We start from the raw sequence: 6003 nt of genomic DNA, 5'->3' as shown, positions 1-6003 counted from the left end.
TCCACATCAGAAAAACTACAGCATTAGTAGTTTATTCAAACACTTGACCTCTGTGTATGTTTTTCTGCCAAGGACGTCTTGTGGCCATGCCATGAGCAAATCAGTGATAATTTTGCTATAGCACCTGTTACAGAGGAAATAGCAGTATGTGATTGGGTGTACAAACATGGGAGAGTGCTGTACGCATCTTGTCTCAAGCCAATAGTCAGTGATGTTGTTTTTTTGTTTTTTTTTTACCATGAGGTTCATAGGTTTGGTATTCATTAAGCCTGTAGGCTCTTTGCTGTGAGTTTGTTTTGGAGTCTCTCATGGTGAAACTTACTCTGTGGAGCTTTAAAGGTTTTAGCTGTATATTATCATCTGATTCAGCGTATAACTCGGTAATTTCAGCACAGGGATATATGATATTTTTGCAACATAAATTCGGAAAATGTTTTAAAAACTCAAATCTGTAGAGGGGGTGAGGGAAGTCCAATGTCACTTTAATACTTTATTGTTTCCCTTTGTATGACCTGTGCTGATTCTTTCAGCTCTTTGCTCTGTATTGACACAAAATTGGGATTTAAAATGACAGGAATGAGACAGGATGAAATTGTCAAGTAAAACACATCTGCAATAGGACGGGAAGAGATAGAAGTGCCGCCACATAAGGCAGGAGGGACATTTTCCTCAACTGTCCCTGTAGACCCTCCAGTTTGAGTGTCACTTTTCCATTTTGATAGCATCACAAACACAATGCTTACCCTGTCCTCCAGAGGCAGTGGCACGTCTGTCACAAATGACACAAAGGCAATGAAGTGAAAACATTTGTAAACTCAGATAACGTGGTGTCATTCTTTGAGACGGATAGAGAAGGCAACACATACTGTATTTCATATTTCGTGTAAGTTTGAATCGCCAAAATGAGGCTACAGATTCTTCCCAGCTTATTTTATATAAAACCTCACTCTGATGCAAATCATTAAATCATGTTTGACCTCTGTCAACCTCTATCGGTAACCAGATAAAATTGCAACATCAAAAAGTCTCTGGTTCCCTCCTCACTCGTTCCTCTGAAGTATGTCGCCTTGTAGGCTACCTGACAAAAAAAGTAAAATCTCCGTTTCATAACAGACACAATCAGGGCTGCTACAGTAATAAGAGCTGAACTGCTTTTTTTGCTTGAGAATAAAACGTCTCGCTGGTCGCTTGCTCATATAGGTCAGTCTCAGAAACCATCTGAAATGACAGTAAAGGGAGTTTTGAAAGCCTGAATTAAGTAGGTGTTATTGATCTATAAACCTATCAAGATATCAGTATGATTTTGTCATTTTTGTTCAGTAGGGCAGTAAGAATCTGATTTACTGTATTTCTCCTTTAACATTCTGTGTACACAGGTGTAATTCACAGCCAAATACTGTGTTGTTTTTCGCTTCTCCGTATAGACGAACATAAAAATAAAACCTAAACTGTCGCACAGGATATTATCTGGGCCAACATGCCACAACATTTCCAAGATGCTTTGAAAAAGTGAGAAAGTAATGACACAAGCACAAATGCTGCTGAGCCTACACACTGTACTTGTAATGTTGAAGCTAGTGAGTCCGGTTTAATTACTGTAACTTGTATTCCAGGGGTCTGCCGCGGAAAAAAAAACAAACATTTCAGCTTTATTTTTGCAATGAATGGAACAAAATTTGAAAATGAAAAAAAATATATAATATTAAATAATGCTTTGTGTTTTCTGCAAAACAAAAACACATTTTAGTCTGTTATCAGCCATTTTACTGTATGTCCCATAATATTCCTTTTCCAGTCTGTCAAACAAATGTCACTCTTGTGGTACAGTAGCCCTTTTTAGTCATTTGTAATTAATGAGATTTCAACACAGAGAACATGAGGATTCCTAATATATCAATCATTTTGTGGACTTGAACCTATTTTTCTTTGCAATAGTGTGGATCTTTCTTTTGGCATCGTCTAAGTATTACTGGAAGACATTTTGCTGTATTTTTAATGTTTGACATACAACAATGTGATTATAAATCCCATGTTGGACAGGCCAAATATTTGGTGTGACATGGACATACTGTAAAATTTTACTACTGAACAGCTAAAAATACATTTAATAAACTTTTTTTTGGCCTTTAAGTACAGCAGCATGTCCATCCTTCAGGTGACGTTCTTTTCATTCAGATTTCAAGACTGTGATCAATTAAAAACACTATGTCCTAAACTTTAAACTCCGTTCTCTGAGCTCTGCTTCCTCCTGCCTTAGTAGCACCCTGCCTCTACACTGGCCCTCAAGCTGGGAAATCTGCATCATCCTGATCCTAGTTGTGCGTCCCTACAACCAGTCTTTACATGAGGGCCAACCTCCGGCTTTCAGGGGGAGTTGAGTTGAAGGTTTAGGCAAGAGTACTGGCATGGATCCCCGGGACAGCAAGCCAATTATAAAATTATGAGTAAAGAGTTCCTCTAGATCCCCTATCGAACCCCATTACCCAGAAACCTTGGCTTTGAACACGTCCCCCACACCAAAAGATGACACAACCTCCGGTGCTGGCTCCTGTCAGGCAAAGGTTCTGCAACAGAAGCCTTTCTTCTTCTTCTTCTTCTTCTTCTTCTTCTTCTTTTTCTTCTTCTTCTTCATCCATATCTCCCCGAGTGTGTTAAAGCAGCACTACGGAGCCACATTTCCTAACAGTGTCGGTTTAAAGGCAGCACTGGCAATATGACAGCCAGAAGAAACAGTGAGTGCCACAATTGACATATTCCCCATCCTTTTGGCATGCCATCTCCCTTTTTCTGGACACCTGATTGATTCTGACAGCCTATATTGGGTATTTCATATGAAAGAGAATTTTGTGATTAAATGTTAATGAGTTGGAATTTCTCTCAGTGCTTTTATTACAGGCCGCCAGTTTTGAACATTTTTCAAAGTAACACACCCAAATTCCACTGTTTGCAATGAATTAATAATACAGTCTTGTCACTGAAGTATCATGCATTCTTTAATCAGGCTGCGGGTCTGAAACAGAAGCTTCTTGAAAGGTATTTCTTTATGATCAGAACAATTAGAAACTTAGCAGCAATCATAAAGGGCTGCGCACAAAGCCGTGCATACGCGTGTGTTTGTGTGTGTGTGTCTGTGTGTGTGTGTGTCACAGACCCCTTGGGGTGGACCCTGCTGCTTTCTTGTAGTTTGTATCTGAATTATATGTCTTGACTGGCTCACATCAGTCGTGACTGGGGACTTTAGAAGACTGAGGCCAAAGGCTGTGTGAACTCCAAGCACAAAAGAACAGAACCACATGTCTTTGTTCCATGTTCTCAAAGTGCTCGCCAAGTTGTAAAATAAACATCCCCAAGTTTAGCTCACCCCCCCCCCCTCCCTCCTTCCCTCCCCCACCCCCCACCCTTTCCTCCTCCTACAGCCAAGTCTGGAATCAGCCCTTCATTTCTGTTCTTGTTGTTGAGGACAAGACACAAATTTGTGTTGGTAGTTTGTGGTGTTTGGTCTCCTTTGTGTTGAACTGTATCGGAGCTGACACATCTCTCATGTCTGCGTCTGCCTCCTACCTGAAATCCTCTGCGGCTTTTCTACGACTGCCAGCAAGAGAAGCGAGCAGCCAGACTGTTTTATTTCATCATCTCAGATCATGATACTGCCTACCTCACCCACACTCTCTTACCACTTTACCACCCTCTGCCAGTTGTGTCTGTTTGTGCACTGACATGGGAATAAAGGAATAAAGGGAAACAGGTAGAGGGAAAAATAGAGGGTACTCAGCGAAATGTCTGAGGTGTACTCGCCATCAAATGCAGTAATCACAGCAGGAACTGTTATTCTCTTAGAAGTTTGCTCCAGTATATGTATTGTAATTCTCAGGCAGTCTCATATGCATAGTATGTGAACGCTGACTCTCCCTCGCAGGGCAGAGCAAGAGACTATGACACCAGGGTTTAGTTTTGTCAAAAGAGTGAAAGGCCTTTGAGGAGGGATTGACTTTCAGTCTCTTTGTTGAGTTTATTCTTAAGAATGTCTTCTGTTCTGTTTCGCGGCACACAAAGTACAAGCACTGTGAAACAGACCTCTGCGCTCACATCTCTCCCTCTGGTCCTGAGCATAAGTTAGAACAGTTGGTGCCCCTCAATAAGTTATACCGCCATCATCCCAACTCAGGAACACGCAACAGTCTGGAAGAATTTCAGGTAAAGGCCCGCCTAATTAGTTCCCATCAAAAATGTAATTCTTTTCTGGAATTACGCCGCAAGGGCCGAGTAGCCAAAAGCGAAGATACCTGGTGGAAAAAAAAATAATGAATGAAAAAAGATATTCTAACCTCGAGCCATAAGTACATTTATATGCTTGACATGACTCTGCCATCAATGTTGGGTCGAATTCTAATTTAATTTCTGAGATGTATGTGTAATTTTGCCATTAATATGAATGTTACTACCCTAAATATTTTACGCTTCTCATGGATATTGTGAGCGTCTCATATATCCTTCAAGAGTGTATTAATTAATAAACTCTTTTCTGATACTTTTTTTTTGCTGGAAACTTGTAATAAGAGCAAGCAGGTAGGATGATATAGTGAGAGGAGCCAGAACAGAGTTGTCTGGTGCCTCATTAACATCCTCAGTTCATTAGGAAGAGGCTTTTTTCCTGTCATCTTTTTACAATGTGCCAGTGTTGTGTGGCCTTTAAGGTAATTAATAATGAATTAATTAACCAAATTAATTCCTAGGTTAGGAACGTTGTTCAGTAGTGAGGCCAGTCAGTTTGGATTTGGGCCCTGATGGGTGAGGCCCTTTACAAGCTGATGTTGTTCATGTTTCTGACAGTGCCAGCCCCCTGTCTAAAAGCCCTAGCAAGTGCCATTTGTCTCCGGGTTAACAGAAAGACGAGATATAGGGCGGGCTGAATTATTTAAGCTCCCACAACACATGCACTTTTGCTTTTCAAGCATGAGTTATAATTTAATTAGAAACTTCTGGTGCGTTGCTGGCTATTTAAATATTAAAATCTTCCGCTGATCACATTGGATTAGCCATCCTTGTGAAATTCCCTGAGATGTCAGTTGTTGTCTCTCTCTCTCTCTCTCTCTCTTTCTCTCTCTCTCTCTCTCTCCCTCTCTCTCTGTCTCTTCTCACTCTCGCCACTTTCTTGCATTTCCATCAGTGTTTTTCTGAACTCCCGCGCTCAGAGATTGTTTGTCGACTCTTCCATTAGAGACAAAGGAGTCGTCATGGACCTTTGGGAACCTTAATGCGTGAGTTTGTGAACACAGGGCTGACCTGATATGAATTAAAAGAGAGAGGCAATCCTCATTATGAGGTCTGGATTGAAAGATGATTACATTAGGCTTCTCTCCTGACAGTAGTAAAACAAAGGATGGGAGGGGGGGGGCATCCTCTCGCCATATCGAGGCCTATCGTCCTGCTTCTTTTGTCCTCCGAATGCAAAGGATGCAACCTGTTGACTTGTGGTGCTTTGTGTGTTTGTGTTTAGTTCATGTTTGTATGAATTCATCAGTGTTTACATAGACAGCCACAGTGACTCTGGAACATCCGTGTTCTGATATGATGAATACAAATGACTAAAAATTCATCTCCACAACATAACCTTGCACAATATGGTTCACTCCTGTCTTGTCAAGACAGATATGCCAGTTTTTTTTGTTTATTTATTAATTCTGTTTTTATCAGATTAAATAAGACGATTTAAGATAATACTTAGTTGATCTCCTGAGAGGCACTAAAAGGATTGAGCAAATGAAAAACTAACTAGAACTACATCATAAAAGCAAACAAGTCCTCATAGAAGCAAACAAGTCCTCCGATTTTTAACAACAAAATATGCCATTGGTCCATGCCCCTTACAACAAGACATAAACGTGTTTTCTTCATCTGACACCACTATCAGCAGGACGGCATCACAGTTCCTGAAAGATCATTGTTTCAGTTAAAATAACTACTTGGTTAAGGTTGGGGAAACAATGTGGATCCGGTCTCATG

This window comes from Thunnus thynnus, chromosome 3 (genome assembly GCF_963924715.1).
Source record: "Thunnus thynnus chromosome 3, fThuThy2.1, whole genome shotgun sequence".
Classification (NCBI taxonomy): domain Eukaryota; kingdom Metazoa; phylum Chordata; class Actinopteri; order Scombriformes; family Scombridae; genus Thunnus; species Thunnus thynnus.
The sequence above is the reverse complement of the archived record's forward strand: the minus strand, read 5'-3'. Positions refer to the sequence as shown.